The sequence below is a fragment of the Petaurus breviceps genome, unplaced genomic scaffold, assembly GCF_028583685.1.
Source record: "Petaurus breviceps papuanus isolate PSGF00001 unplaced genomic scaffold, PetGlider_PUasm1.0 218, whole genome shotgun sequence".
Taxonomy (NCBI): domain Eukaryota; kingdom Metazoa; phylum Chordata; class Mammalia; order Diprotodontia; family Petauridae; genus Petaurus; species Petaurus breviceps.
In genome coordinates this window covers 1,027,041-1,045,714 of record NW_027185872.1, presented here as the reverse complement: position 1 = coordinate 1,045,714, position 18,674 = coordinate 1,027,041, and the positions used below count along the sequence as shown (strand labels likewise).

At 45.1% G+C, this 18,674-nt stretch overlaps 1 long non-coding RNA gene across 1 annotated transcript in view; it reads left to right on the top strand.

Annotated features, from left to right (window-relative positions):
- The first annotated feature begins 2,760 nt into the window (after positions 1-2,760).
- The window catches only part of LOC138165954 (uncharacterized), a 33,160-nt gene continuing 17,246 nt past the window's right edge, over positions 2,761-18,674 (top strand). Inside the window, exon 1 of the long non-coding RNA XR_011169501.1 lies at positions 2,761-2,826. This is a non-coding gene — a long non-coding RNA (uncharacterized lncRNA). The remainder of the gene's footprint in view (positions 2,827-18,674) is intronic.

Genomic DNA, 18,674 nt, shown 5'->3' with positions numbered 1-18,674 from the left:
TGGAAAGTTTTTGGTTTGCATTTCTCTTGGTGATTCAAAGCAATCTTTCATATGGTTATCACAGTAGAAATCATCTTATAAGGAATATTTGAGGAGGCTGGTGATATGGATGGATGATTGAAACTGTAGTAGTTATTGGGGGAACCTTGGCAACATTTAAAGACCCAGGAACTGCTATAGACAGGACCCACTGTATCCTACAATGATCACTTTTTATTTAGTAAATAGGACCAGCATTTTTTATTTAATACACAAACACATGAAGGCTCTATGATTGAGAACTCCCATTATGGGTATTTCCTCCACCACTGCAGGTTGCAGCCAATTATGACAGTGAAAAAGATGGAGGGCATAAGGGTGAAGCATGTAGGGGTTAAGGGGCTAGGGAATATCAGAGATATAATTAAACCCCAGACTTCCTGACTCTGAACCCAATACTCTATCTACAATGCCATTTTACTTTTATGTAATAGGGATACCACAGGGGATATCATAGTGCATAGAGCACCTAGCCTGAAGTCAGGAAGACTCATCTTCCTGAGTTCAAATCCAGCCTTAGGCACCTATTAGCTATGTGACCCTGAGCAAATAATTTAACCCTGTTTGCCTCAGTTTCCTCAACTGTAAAATGAGCTAGAAAAGGAAATGGCAAGCCACTCCAGTTACTTTGCCAAGAAAATCTCAAATAGGGTCATGAAGAGTCGGACTTGACTGAAAAGACTCAACAACCACAAGCACCTCTACATAATATGACAACAGCTAACATTTATATCGCACCCAAGGTTTGCAGAGAAGATTTCATTTGATCATCATCAAAAACACTTTGAAATAGGTGTGATTATTATCTCCATTTTACATATGAGGAAACTGAGGCTGACTTAGTTTGCCCAGAGTTCATATAACCAGTAAGTTCCTGAAACAGGCTTTCAACTCAGATTTTCCTGATTCCAAGGACAACATTATACTACCAGCTGACACTGCCTTCTATGTATTTAATAGAGATCTTAGTGTTTAATAGCATTTGATATATCAATATAAATGTCTGATATTGGCACTAAATGACTTGAATTTTACATATCAGAGAAGTTGGTCCTTTAATAAACAAAAATAAGACAAACATATTCCTAGAGCTCATGTAAATCTGGGTTTGAATGAAACATACAGAGAAGAGTCAAGAGATTGACTGGGTCTGAATCATTCTTTAGACAGAATACTGTGTTCTAAAAGAGGGATCAGTTCTAAGATATATTTGCAGGTGGGGGGAAGGTTGCATACTTACATGTTTTCTTTAATCAAACCATCCAAAATGTTCTGTTCACTTCTGCCTACAAACACTTTACGGTAACAATTATGGAAGCAGGTTATAACACAACTGGGGGAGCGTCTGATCTGAATCCAGCTGTATTTCAAATTAAGAGGGCAGCTAATCCAGGAATCTCCTCAGCTTCCCCAGAAGGCATGTGGACCCTGAAATTTCTTTCCTTCTCCTTCCTCCCCAAATGGAAGATTTAAAAGGAGGTTAAAACCAGAATCCAGAATATCAAACCCACAAAAATGTAATGACTGTATGGAAATTTAACCTAACGAACCATTAGGAAGACCTCGGTGGGGGTTTCTTTAGTTTCTGTTTGGGATGAACGGCAGACTTCAAGCTAGAAAAAAGAGTTCAGAAGTTCCACAGTCATTTCCAATATATGATGGCTTAAAGAGGATAAAAAGCCAAGGCTTTTTTCCTCCCCTTTAAATGAAAGATGAAGTGTGATAAAGAATTCTGGAAGAAGAAAAGAAAAGGAAAAAAAATCCTCCCATCCCTAAAAATCCTTGCTGATTTCTAGAGTTGATCCAATTTTGAACTTCAAAAACATTCAAATGCCTTTCAGTTTGATCACGGCTAACTTACTCCATGTGAAATAAGCAATTTAATCAGTTTTTGCTTTTAAAAGAATTTTTGTTCATTTCCATGTCCCTCTTGTGCTTAAGAAAATCCAATGCCTCTGTCTTGCCTCTAGGAGATGCAATTCTATTTATATAATTATCTTACATAATATATGTATATTTAAACACAATTTACATAGTGCTTGACACTTTACATAGCAGCTAAATGGTTCAGTAGAATCAGAAAGTCCAGAGTTCAAATCCAGCCTCAGATATTTACTAGCTCTGTGACTCTGGGCAAGTCACTTAATTTTATTAGACTCAGTTTCCTCATCTGTAAAATGTAGATAATAATAGCACCTACCTTCAAGAGTTGTTATGTGGATCAGATGAGATAGTATTTGTAAAGGATTTTATAAACCTTCAGACGCTACCTAAATACTCGCTATTATTATGATGGGATTTCCCCATGCATTAGATTCTATTGGTATCGTTTGCTCGTTTCCAAACGAAGACACTGAGGCCGATGGAGGTTAACTGGCTTGCTCGGGATTGCACAGCTAGTGAGTATTATGGGTCAGATGAAAACTCATGCTCTTACGGATTCCAGTTCTAGTATGCTTCTCAAGCTACCGTGTGCAAGGTTGGAGATTCAACCATAAAGTAGCCCAGTCAGGCTGACTTTGGGCAATTTCCTACAGTTTATGGCATTATGAATTTCACAGTATGAGAGCTTCACATGCAGTTGCCTATTTGAGACCCTTCTCCACCCACACCCACCCCTCCAATACCAACACTGCAAAGGAGAAGACAAATTTTATAGGAATTCCTTCTTCCCTCGCTCTGGGATAGTGGCCAAGCAGTGTATCTCTGTTTCATCACTCCAGTGTGGCCCCATCTGCTGCTCTCTGTTGAGTACTTTAGAACAGCAGGAGAGGAAGAAAGCATCAGGTAGGAAACCCTTTGTTGAACAAGTCTGAGGCCACCAGTCCCCCTGACATGAATCCTGGATCATGTCTAGATCAAAGATAAGAGGGATCTGGGCATTATTCTGGTATAGACGGGTCCTTCTTGCCTCATGGTGGCTAACATCTTTCCTCAAAAGTCTGGCCTCTGTTTTTCCATTTGTATTCTTCCATCTGGTTTTGAATTTGACCTAGATTCCTCTCCAAAGCTCCTATCTAGTTAACTTATTCATTGAGCTTAACAATATATCATGAGATGGTTCTTTCTCCCCTATGTGAGATTTGTGACCATCAGATGTAACATGAGGTCTCTGGTCTATAAGAATATTGGAGTCAGCGACTGGTGGGCGTCATGCAATTCAATCGAGACCACCCTTCTTTGACTGTCCTCGATCAGGATAAGTGTGCGTGTGCTTTGTTTTTGTTTGTTTGTCTTGTTTTGTTTTGTTTTGGTTGTTTTTAATTTGTAAGGAATTTGATTTTTTTGTAAATGAAATCATGAATCCATTTTCATACAATTTATTTTTAAAGTATCTATAAAAGTTTAAAAGTACTAACAAACTTGCTGCTTGGGTCCCGCTCTGATCTTCCTTTTTTCCTTTCACATTTTTTTTTATTTTCCTGGTGCTCTTTTCCTTGGTGTTGGACCTTGTAACAAGTTGAGAAGCCCAACATACCCACATGTTGGTTGGATCTGAGAACCCCCACCTCATCATGCACCTTGGGTCCACTAGAGCTCTGCCAAAGGCAGAAGGGTGCTTCACCATGGGTGCTCTAAAACTGTGACTGGTGTTGTGAAGCAGTCCTTTTATCAGTCAAGCAAACACTCAATGGAGAAATATTTATGGAGTGCATACTGACTTCACTCCATCAATTAATCCAAGGCTTTCCAAAGTTTCCTAAAGTGTTTCATGCTAATTATTCATAATAATATTCCATTTGATTCCTATCCTATAATCTATTTAGTCATTCCCTAAAATGGGCAGCCACTTTGTTTTCCATTCTTTGCTACCATGATTCTTGCTTTTTGATACAAGGCCCATTCCCTAGGGTTGATGGATCTGGCCTTTGAAGAGCAAAAGTGTCCTGGATCATGAGTTTATGGGAATTCACTGGAAGCCAGACTAATTTTTTGCCTCCTCTTCCTCATGAAAAAGTTTGAGATAAGCAGGGATGAGAGCCACAAAGACTTTTGCTCAGAAACTTTTTGTGAGCCATCTTCCCTCCAAAGACAGGCAGCTCCCTGGATGTTATGACCATGCTGACCCTTCTCTCTCAAGGGAAACTCCTTCCTTTGGCCACTAGAACCCATGGGTCTGATCTAGGTTTTGATGCTGGCCATTCAGTTCAAGTATGATGCTAGGCCTCTTGATGACCTCCTAGACCTCAGTCTGTGAAAGAGAATGGCATCCTCCAATGCATGAAAGAGTGTGAGGACCAGACAAAGGTGATTCTGAGATATGTCATAAAGATGAACTTTGCCCAATCAGTTTCATAAAGGGTCTGCCGCTGGGAGGGGAGGTAGTGTGTTATAGAGGAAAGTCTGGGGGATTTATCATCAGAGACTGTGACTTCGAGTCCTGTGACCTAAACCACTTATCTAAACCTCCTTGGGCCTCAGTTTTCTCATCTGTAAAGTGAGGGGACTGGGCTAGATGCTCTCTAAGCATCCACTAAGGAAAGATTCCTATGTCTCAAAGGCTGCAAAGTCCTAGTCATTTCCTCAAGAGAGAGCTTCTGCGACAGCCTCTTTCTGGGCAGTTGAAGGGAGAAGGGATGTGACATGATGTTAGAGAGGGGTCCCCAGAAGCTGTGACTGAAGGGTCCTTGCTGGCTGCGTGGAGGCTGACCCTCTAAGCCTGGGCCTGGATGCCTCCCTGCTACAGCTCTGCACTGCTTCCGGCATCCCTCTGGTCCAGCGATTGCCCTCCTGGCCCAGGATACAACCCTTTGACAGAGGGAACAAGGATGTATGGCTTACTTGTGCTAGGACCCAAAATCCTTTCAAGGCAAATTCTGATGCTCTCCTTAAAAGGAATAATCCCACACCCCACTGTTTCCCCATGTAGGAGGGGCCCTCCCAGACCCTCAGGCAAGGCTATGCTGGCCTTCATCTGTCGGTTTCTTCTTACAGCATTAAGGGGCTTTGGAAGGGGAGGATTTTGTCTCTAGAAACCTTCTGTGGCATTAAAAAAAAAAAGGCAGCAGATTGATTCAAGATAGTGTTGGAGAGGGAAAAGAGGAATGTCACATGGCCAACCCAGGTGGGACCAAGGCCCCAGTCAGCTGGGACCATTCCAAGCATTTGGAGGGGGAAGGTCCGAGATGGAATGGGCGGACTTGGGAGGGAGTGGCCTTTCTTCTCGCAGGGGAACGTCTTCCTTTGGGGTTGGATGACCCTTTAGGGGGAAGGGTCCTTCTTCAGGTGCGCATCTGATGATATAGGGTTTGGTGAGCACCACACAAAAGCTGCTCTCTACTGTTGCTGCCCCTGCCCTTCTAGTCGCCCCTCAGGGCTCTCCCGGTGCCCCACTTACTTGGCCTCCTCAGCAGGCTGCCCAGAGCCCGGAGGTTTGGAAAGTTCCGCCTTCGCCCCACCAGACTAGCACATTTTTCCCTCTCATCAATTAAAGTCAAACTAAAGGCTCCACCCCTCTCCCGGCTCATTTTCAGGCCGAGGGCATTGGGTCTGAGCCAGGAAAAGAAAAGAATTCCGAGAAGACAGAGCTTCCTGCTGTCAGTGTCCTGGCCCCTGAGTGAGGCACCCGCCGACTCAAGGAGCCTCAAGGCTGCGCCTATGAAATCCTGCCGGGGACGGGAGAACAAAGGCCCTCCCGGTTCTGGATCCTGGGCTGCCTAGCTGGGACCCCTCCCTCTGCCACTATTCAATCACTCCGCCCCGTGCCCCAACCTGGGCCTTGGTTTCCCAATGTTCTGAAATCAGGGGAACTGGGTACAATGTGACCCACAAGTTACAGTTACAGCTGGAAGGCTCCTCAACGGTCATCTGATATTGCCTCCTCATTTTACAGAGGAGGAAACTGAGTCCCAGAGGGTAGATAAGGCTTGTCTAAAGTCACTGGATAGTAAGCACCAGAGAGGATTCCTGCTCCAAAGAACTGGCTAGAGCCTGCACTCCCCATTTGCAATGTCGGGGTAATGAATCCTTCCGCTACCTCCTCCCCAGGGCTGTGAGGGAGAAACCGCCAGGCCTTGACGGCTTGTTGTTGTCAGAGTAATTGGTTTTGTTTGTTTATAATTCTAAGTAGTATTCTTTAATGAAATCTTTTCTTGCCACGTCAGTATTGAGCTTCTCTCCCAGAGCTTACCGATGGCCCAGATTGTTGGGGCTTCCTTCTCCCTCTGCCCTGACTCTTTACCTGGCGCCATCGACGTTTCCCCTTCATCTGCTCCCTTATTGGTCATGTCCTAGAGGGCAGGGTCCCTATCTCAACCCCCCCCCCCCGACTTCCGACCAGGGACAACCCCAGTCAGGAGAATAAAAACACTTAGAGGGGCTCAGCATCCCGGACTGAGCAGGGCATTTTCAGAGCAAGTCCTTGGCCAAATTAGCCCTGTCCCTTAGCATGATGGAAAGACCACAGTTTCTGGAATCAGAGGGCATGGACTCAAAGTGTGGGACCCTGGGCAGGTCACTTAATGCTGGCGGCCTCAGTTTCCTCACATGTAAAAGGAGAGTCAAGATAGCATTCACCTCTCAGGGTCATTGAGATACAATCATTGTAAAGGTCTTAGGAAAATGCCTGGCACATAGTGTTCCCTATGTAACTGTTAGCTGACATTATTATTCAGTAAACTGAAGGTGTTGGATTAGAAGGGCTCTGAGATCCCTCCCAGCTGTAAAGCGGTGAACCTACCACCCTAATTCAATTCAGCAAGCACTAGGTGCCAGGCGCTATGCTAGGAAATAGGGTAAATACGGGGACAAATACAGAGCTGCCCCCCCCCCCCCCCCCCACCTCCCCCCCCCCCACCCCCACCACTCTTCAGGAGTTTCTGTTCTACCAGGGAGGTCGTTCTCACATCCCAAAGACACGGCTGGTGTAGCCAGTATACGTGCATCTATTCCCGCTCTTAGAAGAGTTTTAAACACCTTTCAATATGATCCAAAAGAAGGAGCATTGTCTCTGAAGTCAGGAAGATCTTGAGCTGCCTTCAACACTTCAATGCTTGGGCATCTATGAGCTTCTGTTTCTTCATCTGTAAAATCAGGTAAGGAGTCAATAAACACTTACTAAGTGCCTACTGTGTGCCAGGTACTGTGCCAAGCTCCAGGGATATGAAAAGTCTCTGCCCTCAAGAAGCTTCCAGTCTAATGGATTATGTTTGTATCTATTTATCTATATGTAGATCAATTAGATTAAGTGAGATAAACACTGAGTAAGTACTTATTATTATCAGGCATTCTGCTAAGCACTGAGACTTTCAAAAAGACACTTCCTGTCCTCAAGGAGCTTACAATCCAATGAGAGACACACCATGCAAAGAAATATAACAAAGCAAGTAATATGTGGGATAAAGAGGAAATGTTTAGAGGGCCTTCAAGCTCCTTTCCAAACACAGCTTTACAATCCTAGATCCTATGAATGACTAGGGGAAAAAAAAATGTTCAAATTGTGAGAGCGAGGCCCACTTGTCAAAGATCCCATGTTCCATTGGTATCTGTGCAACATCAGGAGAAGCTGTCGATGGCCTCTACCAAGCTGGGCAGCACCTCTGGAGAGAATTTAAGGAGGCAAGAGACAAGTGCCCCAGAGGAGGAGGCCTGGAGGAACGAGACCTCCATCAATCAGATCTCTGACACAAAGTCTGCATGGAAATGTCAACAAGGATAAGATGTGCTTGGGAAATAGTAAAATGGCGCCATTCCCTAGAGTCCACAAAAGAACACTGGTCGATTCTCAGGGAAGATGCTGGTCAAATACGTGCGAGATGCTTCAAAGGATGACTATTTGCTAAAACAAAACAAAAATTCTTGCCTTTGTTGTCTCTTTTGTAGCTTGCCTCTCTCACTCCACAGGTTCCCAAGGGTCTTCTCCATGGTTGCTAATCTAAGCAAGCCAACATCCTTGTGAGCCTGCTAAGTGAAGGAGGTCAGATGTCAGCTGTTGTTTGAAGTGAAAATTCTAAAGCTCAGGGCCATGAAATGGCTTGCAGCAAGTCCTTTGACCAAAACATGATGGGCTTGGGATTAGAACCTGCCCCTTCCAAATGAAAGCTCCTGAGCATATTCAATGCCCCACAGACTCAGGAAAAATCAATGTTCACACAAACATAATGAACTCAAATGAATGACATTTCCTTTGCTATTGTGCTTTCTGCTAATGTTCCCCAGTGTCCCATTCTCCTCCAGGAAATGGCTAACCACTGCTTCCTCTTCAAGGACTTCAAAAGGCAGCACAAGAAAACTGGCTTGAATTCCGTCAAGCGATCATGGCAGGGGACTAAATCAACTCTTGCTAAAAGTCCCCAAGGTGGAATTATGGCAGGTCTGGCACAGTCGCATCAGGTTGGGCTGCATGAGAGATCCTGCATCTTCTTCATTTGCCGTGTTAAACAAATGTAGAGGTCTTAGGGCCTCCAAGAAACCGTGTTGTTGGGGTTTTATTTGCTTGTTTGTTTGTTTTTTGCCCTCAATCATTCTGGGTCTGGGACCGGGTTCCATAGTCCTATGGGTTCAATATTTCCCAACCTCTGAAAAAAATATTCTAGAATGAAATGCTGAAGTTTAAGAGAATGGTCCTCAATTTGATTGTCTACAACTGTCTGAAAAAAAAATGTCCTTTGGGAATTATATCCATCAATGAATGTTATTAGTCTGAGTGATGGAATAGATCAACCAACAAGCGCTTATTGAGTCTACTATGTTCCAGACATTGTGCTAAGTGCTAGGGACACCAAGAAAGGCAAAAACAGTTCCTGCCCTCCAGGTCGTTACATTTTAAGAGGGCAAACGATGGGGTGGATGGCAATGCGCCTCAGTCCTGCGATTCTGTGCTCTTCTGTCTCACCAAGCCCTGCCTAAGGCACCAGGAGCCTTCTTCTGGGCCTTTAACTTTTGTTTCACAGACATCATCTTTTCCGAAGTCACAAGCACAAAACAACCTTAAGACAAGGCCTACGTTTTCATGATGCCAGTATAGGACCCTGCCTCTCTCATCTTGGTTTCTCGTGGTGGTTCAATCCCACAGTGCACTTCACTGCCCATTTTTCCACTAACTGGGACCAACAATAACTTGACCATCTGCAGATCACTTCCATGGATCCATGACTTCACTTCTTCTAATGGTCTACATCATGACCCAAGTCTTCTCATTCCCTGGAAGTTTGGTCCACATCTTCCTGTAAATCCTTCACCGAGTTATAGAAACTTGATAGGGAGGCATCATTAGATAATAATTGGTCTGAAAAATACCCATAAGTTTTAGTGCTCAGTAGGAGTCAACAGCATGGTGGGCTTGCCAAAAACACTGGTGGGACCTTGGGCATAATGTCTAGTGCCTGGGGCTGCTGGTCTTCCTGTACACTGATCTCAGCAGTCTGGAGCTGGAACAATCCATTCCATTCTGAGCGTCGTGCTTTCTAAAGGACATTGAAAAGGTGGAGAATAACTAGGGGATGACTAGGAAGATAATGAAGGGCCCTTGAAGGATCGAGAATGTTTGACATGGAGAGAGAAGGCTCTGGGGGCACATGACAGCAGTATGTGAGCAGCTGTCACAAGGAGCAGAGACTGGACTTGTGTTTGCCCAGAGGGGGGAATTCAGGGGTGATGTAAGTTCACTCACTCTCCCTAAATGATTTTGCTTGAAGACCTCCAGTGAAGGAGGACCCACCACCCCCTAGACAGCCCCTTCCACTTTTTGACAGCTCTTCTTAGTAAGGATTTTCTACATATTGAACCAAAATCTGTGTGACCGATAAATGATGGCAGTGTTCTTTCCCCAAAGCAGCTGATGTCAATAGCTTGCAGACTCTATTCCAAACACACCCATTTGTCTGAGCCTCGGTTTCCTTTTCTGGAAAGAGGGTGGGAGTCTAGGGGTTTGATTTCTAAATCAACTACACTGAGCTTTCTGTGGGCCTTAGAGGTCCCCTGGGTACAAGAGGATCAAACTGGGTGAGGCAATGGAAAGAGTTCATAAGCCTAGAGCTGGAAGGGACATCAGAGATAGTTGGGAAGAGACCATTACAAAGAACAATCCTGAGCGTGGCCCAAGAGCTGTGAGAAGACACCTTCCCCAAGCCATAGAACATGATGGTGGAATGTTTACTCCTTTTTCTATTTTTAGAAAAATCGTTGCCATAATGGGTGACCGTCTGGGAAGACAAGGGAAAGAAATGCAGGGGGAAATCTAGGTAATAAGAAAATAAGAGATGGGGAATCTCTATTAAAGTTTTTGAAAAATATCATTTAATTCGGCCCCCTCCTTTTGTAGATGAGGATGCTGAAGTGACCTGGGAAAGGTCCAACAAAGAATCAATGCAGAGTGAGGACCAGAGCTCAGGCCCCCGATTTCAGATCCAATGCTCTTTCCAGCACCCATTCTGGTCCAAATCCTGACTTACTACCTTGGCGACATTGACTCCATGGGCCTCAGTTTCCTCATCTGTAAAAGGAGAGGCACAGCTTCTCTATATGGCTTCTGAGGTCCCTTCTTGCCAGTGGGGCCCTGCCACAAAATGTTTAACAATTATCTGGGGGGAAAATCAACCAAACAAGCTGTACACTCGACCCATTTTTAAGGTGAATATGCATCTTTCTAAATCTAAACAGTCAATGAAAGAAAAAACCAAGCCCTTCCTTGGAGCATTTGTCAACTCATAGGTGTGGCGGCTCACCATGAAAATTTAGCAGTTGACACGGTCCTTATGCGCCTCTGCTTCCAGGGTCCGCAGTCTAGGACCCTGTTCCTATTCTAGGCCCCCTGTGGGCCACAGGTTTTTCCCTTTTTATTTTTTATTTGTATTAGCTCTGTTTGGTAACAAGCATCACACCTTTCCTGGAGCTATCACATCCGGGAAATGTTACTGGCATCTTCATCCTTGGACCTTCTTTTGATTCTCTAAGTTATGAGGCTTCGGCAATTAGACTTTGCTGTAACTAACTGGTGGTACTCATTTCCCTTTTCCCCTCCTTCTTTTCCATTGCCTAGCAATTTACATTTTCCATTCCTCTGGAGAGCGTGTCAGCATCGGAGGCTCGGGCAGATTTTCCATGGCTTCCCTAACCAGACTGATGGTGTTTCCCTAGGCTGCTTGGACCAAAAGCTCACTACTGCTTTTCAGACGTGATACCCCCATTCCCTGTCTCCCTGGAACCCTCGTGCTTGGACTCCTGGTTACAAAGAGCCAAAGCTTCACAGGCAATCATCAGGTCCAACATTGTCAGGTCACTGGGTCGCAGAAGTAGAGCTGGGAGGGACCATACAGGTCATCTTGTCTACCCCCTTCTTTGTTAGAGATGAGTAAACTGAGGTCCTTATCTCCCTCCAGGACCAGCTTTTGAAGGGTCCTCCTTTTTTAGTTAGGCAGCCTCTGTCAAAAGTAGTCTTGGAATATGTGTCCTCTCTGTGTGACACATTTCTCTTCTGGAAATGCATTCTGTCTCTTCTCTCCCAGAAGTGCAGCCTGGCACCCACCTTGACCTGAGTGAGGCCATTGGCCTTTCCTTGGCCTTCTTTCTTGAGGCTGCATTATACTGTGGACTGCTCCAGAAATAGCACCACTGGATTTGGGGACCAGAGACTCAGGGTTCAAATACTGCTTGGCCTGCACCAGGCACTGTGCTAAGCTCTAGGAATACAGAGAAAGGTAAATAACAGGTTGTGCCCTGGAGGATCTCACAGTCTGGTGGGTTATAGGACTGCACTAAGCTCCAGGAGGGAGTCCCAGAATGGGGCGGCTGACCAGGAAGCCGCTCTTGTCTCTACTTATATTGTTACCTGGCTGAGATACAGAATGGCTCTGCCAGAGGCCAGGTTCTGGCCCCCTCCACCAGTAGGGCAGTCGGCCACGCCAGTAACCTCTGGACAGACAAACGAGGCAGGAGCATAAACATCAGGCCACCAAAACAACAGACAGGAGCAAAGCCTTTCCAAACAGAACCAGGCATGGGCCTCTCAGTCCTTGTAGCAGAGGCCAGGCCAAAGGCAAGGGCTTCTGGGTCAAGGCAGGTGCCCCTGCAGGTTCTGAGGCACAGACACATGTCTGCTTCCTTCCAGGCCCACAAGTTCCTTTAGCTCCAGAATTCTGCTCCAGAATCCCAAGCTGCCACGGAGAGACCTGTGTCTCAAGTTGCGCTCTCTTTACAGGAATCTGCAGTCTCGGCATAATGAGTTTTTATGAAATCTAATTACAGGATCTCACCACTATCCGGAGAGGAACATTGCCTCGTAAATCAGTATATGAGATCATTGTTTTTGTCTGGAAGACCCCATCCCAAACAAAGGGCTTAGACTTTTTGTTTCTTGGCTGTTTAACATTTCTCTGCAGGAGCATTTCCGTTCACCTGAGGCCATCCTCACTCCTCCCAGACTCTTAACAATCCAGGCAAAGGGATCCAGCTTCTGTGACCTGTGAATCATGCCGTTTATCTACATTTATTTATTCCTGGACTGGAAGCAAATTGTTTTATAGCCTTATAATCTATGGTGTCATTAACCTAATGGTGAGCCTGCAGGTTTTCCTTACAGCTTGCTCTGATTTTGCTTGAAATATGTACCTGGATGAATCTTGGAGATCGTCACAGACCGGAGTGGGGCAGTCCTGGGTCAGAGTCCGGGGGCTGGGGTCCAGCTTTGGCTTTGACACTAAGAAGCTGGGTGCCCTACAGGGACACTTGGCTACATTTTAGTGAAAATTCCTTCATGTACAGCTTGAACTAGAAGTCTCTGGGGTCCCTTCCAACTCTTAAATTCTGTGTTTCTCTGAAGTTCCTTCCCCTCTGTAGGCTTTCTTAGGAAACTGAGGCAGAGAGAGGGTTAATAATTGTCTGGGGTCTCACAGGCAGCAACTGACAGAGACAGGATTTGAACTCAGGTCTTCCTGACTCTAAGCCCAGTACTCTATCTCCTGGGTTGTGCCCCAGGAGGGGATCGGACCAGACGATCTCAAAGGTCCCTTCCAGTTCAGATATAATGGAAGACCTCCTTCTCCTTCTCGTTCAAAGCGCTTTTGAAATGAATCCCCAAGAATATTGTACTGGAATGCAGGCCTAAGGAAGCCAGGCACCATTGGCCAGGGTGAAGGCCCAGCTGCCAGAGGCCTTAGTTAGCCATTAATGAGGTGCCTCCTGAGAAGGCCTTTGTCTGTGCCCTGCTGATGACGTTTATGTCCCCTCTAGAGATAAAGCTCCCAACGGCCCCTTGCTCAGCTGAGGCTCAGCCGCTGGTTTCCCTGAGATAAAATCCCCCTGAAAGTGGGCGTGGGGCTCACTGGGGCAAAGTCTGAAGGACTGTGGCTTGCAGATAGTCCTGAAAGTCATACTTAATGTCTTCATCCCAATCACAAGGGAGGGATAGGATGCCCCACAGCATTAATAATTAGCCCTGAGGCTGACCTGAGGCTGGAGGATCCTGGTGCTAGTGAATTGGTGCTTTCTAGGGGGCAGAGACCTCAGGAGAGCCCTTTACCAGAGCAGCCAGTGAGCCGTGGATCGCCCTATGTAGCTGGGCACCCAACAAAGAATTCATCTCTTTCCTCAGTGGTTTATTTATTCTTCATCCGTAAGGTCAGATGGACTTTCTCAGGACCTACCAAGTGAGAGTCTGTGGAGGTAACCTACAGCCCCCTCACCTCCCCTGGAAAATGATTGGAACATACACCTAGGCGTGTTGAGATCTTCAAGAGTCTGTCTGCATGTGTGTGTGTACATGTGTGTAGCTGTGTGTACACATGTGTGTATGTGTAGCTGTGTGTGCGTGTGTGTGCCAGGGCCCCCCATGTTGGCTAAGCCCCAAGAATATGGGCAGCCCAGGAGAGGACTGCCTACCTCCTGCCATGGAAGAAAGTTACCCCTGAACAATTCTTGCTTCAAAGTTCACACATCTTAGATGACTGATGGTGGGTTTGTAATACAATGACTGGCTGGGATTGCCCCAGCTCTAGAGGACAGACTTTCATGGGGTCACAGACTTAGAGGTGGAGGGCACCTTTGCAGTCATTCAGTCCAACCCCTTTATTCCACAGCTAAGGACACTGAGACCCAGAGTCATGTGGCTAACTTGCCCAAGTCTGCCTCAGTCTCCTCAATTTTAAGATGAGAATGGCAGTAGCATCTACCCCCTAAGGCTGTCTTGTGGATCAGAAGAGAACCTGCCCATAGTAGGTGTTTTGTGAATGCTGTCTATTATTATTAGAAACGGAGACTTCGGCAAAGGAACTGTTCCATCTCTAAAGCAGCAAACAGGTCCAACCCAAGTGAAGACAAAATCTAAATTGCGGGTTAAAAACAATCATATTAAAGCTCCACTTTTGAGTTGGAAAAGTGTGTCCAAAGACAATTACACTTACTTTTCCTGAGTTAACAGGCAGACAAAAACAATAAAATCACCTTAACTGCCATGGGCAGGCGGTTGCCAAATGTCTACGAGTGTTCCTACTTGCAGAAGATCCCAGAGGCCCCAGGGAAGATTTCCAGGACTTAAGAGTTGCCTTTAATTTGAGAAGGGCGCTCAAACTGAAATCAGTATTTTAATGAAAAAGTGCACTTGAGATGCACCTTCAAAGACAGGCAACCAGGGGACTGTTGGGTCATCTGAAATCAGTTTCCTGAATAAGCCCTTAGCAACAAAAAAGACAATCCCCAGCCACCAAACAAGCTCAGGGGCAGCCACTGCTTTCCAGTCCAGCTGCAACTGTTTCGCATTTGGTTTCCCTGCTTACAAGCACTCTGGGAGATTGGCCATAAAAGGGAGAAATGAAGATGATTAAAGGGTTGATTTGGTTGCCCTGGAGAAGAGAAAGCTGAGGGTGATGGTCATAGACCTCACACACATCAAGAATTCCTACAAAAGCATTGGTGGCTGCACTGACAACAAGATGGAAGCCGGGGGAGGCTGCCTCTGGCCCCAGGGGGGGACTTCTTAGCTATGAGGCGACTGTGGATGTCAACAAGGAAAAACAATCCCCAGCTTGTGTTAAAGACACAACAAGGAGAGCATTAGGAATGCAGGATTTTAAAAAGAAATTAAAGCACCTTCTTCATTGAAAGCGGGTCCACAGGATGCGGGGCAGGGCAGGGCTCATCCTCCCTCTGTAGACAACCAGGCACTTTCAAAATACAGAATGACAAAGCCTGGAAATCTGACCAACCATTTAAAATATTAGTGGGTCGAAGCGAGTTCTCTTGGGCAGCTTTGAAGGGAGCCAGGGCTTCCAAGAAGTAATAATTGTCTTAACATCTAGTAAGTACTTGGTAACTGTTGATTGATTGAAAAGACTTAACATAGCTTCATGGGAAATTCACCAATAAGTTCAGATTTTGAAAAGAAGATGAAGGAAAGGATAGGAGAGGAGGATGCTTGAGTCTCTTAAAAATAATATACGGGAGGCTAAAGTTCAGTGCACATTGAGACTGATGATAAATGCTAAGGATAAGGGAAGGGACCTTTAAAAAAATCTTTGCTGCGTGCCCAAATTTACAGAACACCTGCCGACTAGCACTGATACATGGGGTTTCCTTATCAGTTCATTATTGCTAGAAAATCATATGTCAGGTCTCAAAAAAAAGTTAAACTAAGTGAGAGAAAAGTCAACATGATGATGATGAAGTTAAAAACCAGAATGCTCCAAGACCTCTTCAGTGAGACCTGTGACCACCTAAAAGAGATTAGCCTGACAATCCACACAGGAAAATGTAAGTGGATGAAAAATATGTTTCCCAGCTAACAGTGTGTCACAACTTTTGCCCTCAGTGGCCATCAAAAACCAACCAAAGGAAACCCATGATAACATACTCAATAAGTGATCATCCAGAATCTGCCTGAAGACTTTCAAGAAAGAGGAATCTACCACCTCTCCACACATCCTGCTCTTCCTCTGGCTAGCTTGAATCATGAGGAAGCATTTTGAATTATTCATTCTATACAGATATTTGGGCCAGGTACTGAGAGCAGACAGGATTCAACTGGAGTAATCATATTCAGTGACCCCTGGAGTCAGGAAAACTTCAGTTCAAAACCTGCCTCAGACACTTTCTAGTTGCCTAATCATGAGCAAGTCCCTTAATCTCACTTTCCCCAAATGTAAAATGGGTATAACATAACCTGCTTCCTAAGGTTATGAGGCTCAAATGGAATAATATTTGTAATGTACTTAGCACAGTGCCTGACAAACAGTAGGCATTTAATAAATGCTTGTGGCCCCATTCCTGCTTACCATGGCTCTCCCATGGCTCCTTCTATGTCCTCCCCCCACCCAGATCATGTCTTAGCTAGGGATGGTCACTCTATACAACACCAAACTCCTTAAAACCTTTGGGGACCAGGGCATGATACAGAACACAGATTCTAAGCATTTTAAGGCATTCACCACTTTTCTTGATTCATGGGACAGAAACAAGTTGGCAGATAGTCTTGGAAAGAGAAAGTTGTCTCTGCAAAGACTTGCTCTCTCAGGCTTCCAGCATTTGAATTATGACTAATGGGTGAATTTGGGTCAGGTTTCAACTATTGTTTTTCTCTTTCATTAAACATTTCTTTGTCTTTGACTGTGGGCTTCTGAGAGTGAGGCTATGGCTGCATATCAAGTCTTCCGTGGGTGACTGCCCCTTGCCCCCAGTACCCACCACCAGCCCAGGGTTTTGGGAGCTTCATTGTCTTGATTATTGGAACCTTCCTCCTGTGTTGGTTTTTTTGATAGCTGTCCTTTAAACTCTTTCCACGTTGTCAAAAATACCCTTGAAGTTTGAAAACCCAGAAATGAAAATGTTGACTTGAAACAATCCTCAGACCAGAGCTTCTTCACTTGAGTTCTACAAATCACCAGTAGGTCCCTGGAGGGCTCTCAGGGTGTCTGGGACTCTGAATGGGAAAACAGGACTTCTTTATCTTCCCTAGCTGCATTGAGCATTTCCTCCAATTATGAATTAATTGTTAAAACCCCATTATTGTGAGAAGTTGTCCAATGGCTTCTCCAGATTGACAAAAATGTCTATGACACCAAAAAAGATGAAGACCCTTTGACCTAAAAATATGATCCTTTTTTTTTTTTTTTTTTTTTTTTTTTGGAGGGCAATCGGGGTTAAGTAACTTGCCCAAGGTCACACAGCTAGGTTTTGTGTTAAGTGTCCGAGGCCGGGTTTGAACTCAGGTCCTCCTGACTCCAGGACCGGTGCTCTATTCACTGCACCACCTAGCCCCCCCTTTATGATCCTTCTTATTTAATATAGATGTATGGGGGGGGAGGGGTTGAGTTCAAGACCAAGAAGGGGGAGGCAGGTTGTGCTATAAGTTTGGGTGGAAGAGATCCTAGTAGCCTTTGAGGTGAGCCTGAATACCAAGACCCAGAAGCCAAAACACCTACTGCCAATTATTCTAGGCTTCTTTAGAAGTCAGAAGGTTCCCGCCAAGAAGGTGAATTCTACAGCAGTCCAGGGCTTTGTTCCAAGCTCACCTAGAGGAGAAATCACAGAGTTCAAAGGGACCTCAGAGGTCACTGAGCCCAATCCTTTCCTGAACAAGAATCCTTTTTACATTATCACTGGCTGATAGGCATCCAGCCTCAGCTGGAAGGCCTCCTATGAGGGGCAGCCCACCCAGAGCATTGGGAAGGAACCCAAATCGGTCTCTATGTGCTCCTCCCCACCAATTCCTGGCTCTGCCCTCTGGAGCCTTGCTTAGGTGAAGCAGTCCTCCGTGATAGTCTTTCCCATGTGGTGATTCTGCCATCTTTTAGAAAGTGCACGATGGTTCAGAGTGTGACTAGGGGACTGGGGACCATGACAGGGGGATCGATTCTAAAATCTTTAGTTTTCAGAAGGGAAGACTTGGAGGAAGGACAGGAGACCCATCTTCAGGTAATGAAGGGTTATTACATGGAAAGTGGGATCGGATGTGGTTGACTTGGCCCCAGAATGAGGAAAACAGGCAAAGGACAGAAGGCAGACATTTCTGTTTGATGTCACCAAAAACTTCCTAATGATGAGTGCTGTCCCACAACAGGCTAACTGGTGCCAGGAGGTCAGGGGCTTTGGCTCACTGGATATCTCCAAACAGAGGCTAATGACACCTTGTGGGATGGCATGGAGAGGATTCCTGTTTGGGGACAGCGTGCAACAGATGGTGAACCTTCCTTCCAGCTTTGAGAGTCTTTGATTCTGAAATGTTGCTTTTATGCCCAGAGTTCCATGTGTACATATGGGAACAAACCCTCAATCATCTAGAGAAGCAGTTCTTAATCCTTTTGTGCCATGGACCCTTAGGACTCTGGCAGTAGGGTGAAACCCAGATGCCCCTTCTCAAAATCTTGTTATTAAATGCATAAAATAAAATACATAGGATTGCAAAGGAAACCAATTATATAGAAATAATTATCAAAATATAAGGAAAAAGTTCATAGATCCTAGGTTTAGAACCCCATTCTGGACCATGCTTTCTAACTTTTAAATCATGTATTTCCAGATTTCTAGATTTTTTAGTGGCATATTTGGTACACTAAGGCATTTTTTATGTCCATTGATGTTCCCTATAGGAGTGGAGTGCTGATGTGGGACTGTTGTGGTAGACATAGGGAGGACTTTTGAAAGGAATATTTGATTATCATACGAGAGAGAGAGAGAGAGAGAGAGAGAGAGAGAGAGAGAGAGAGAGA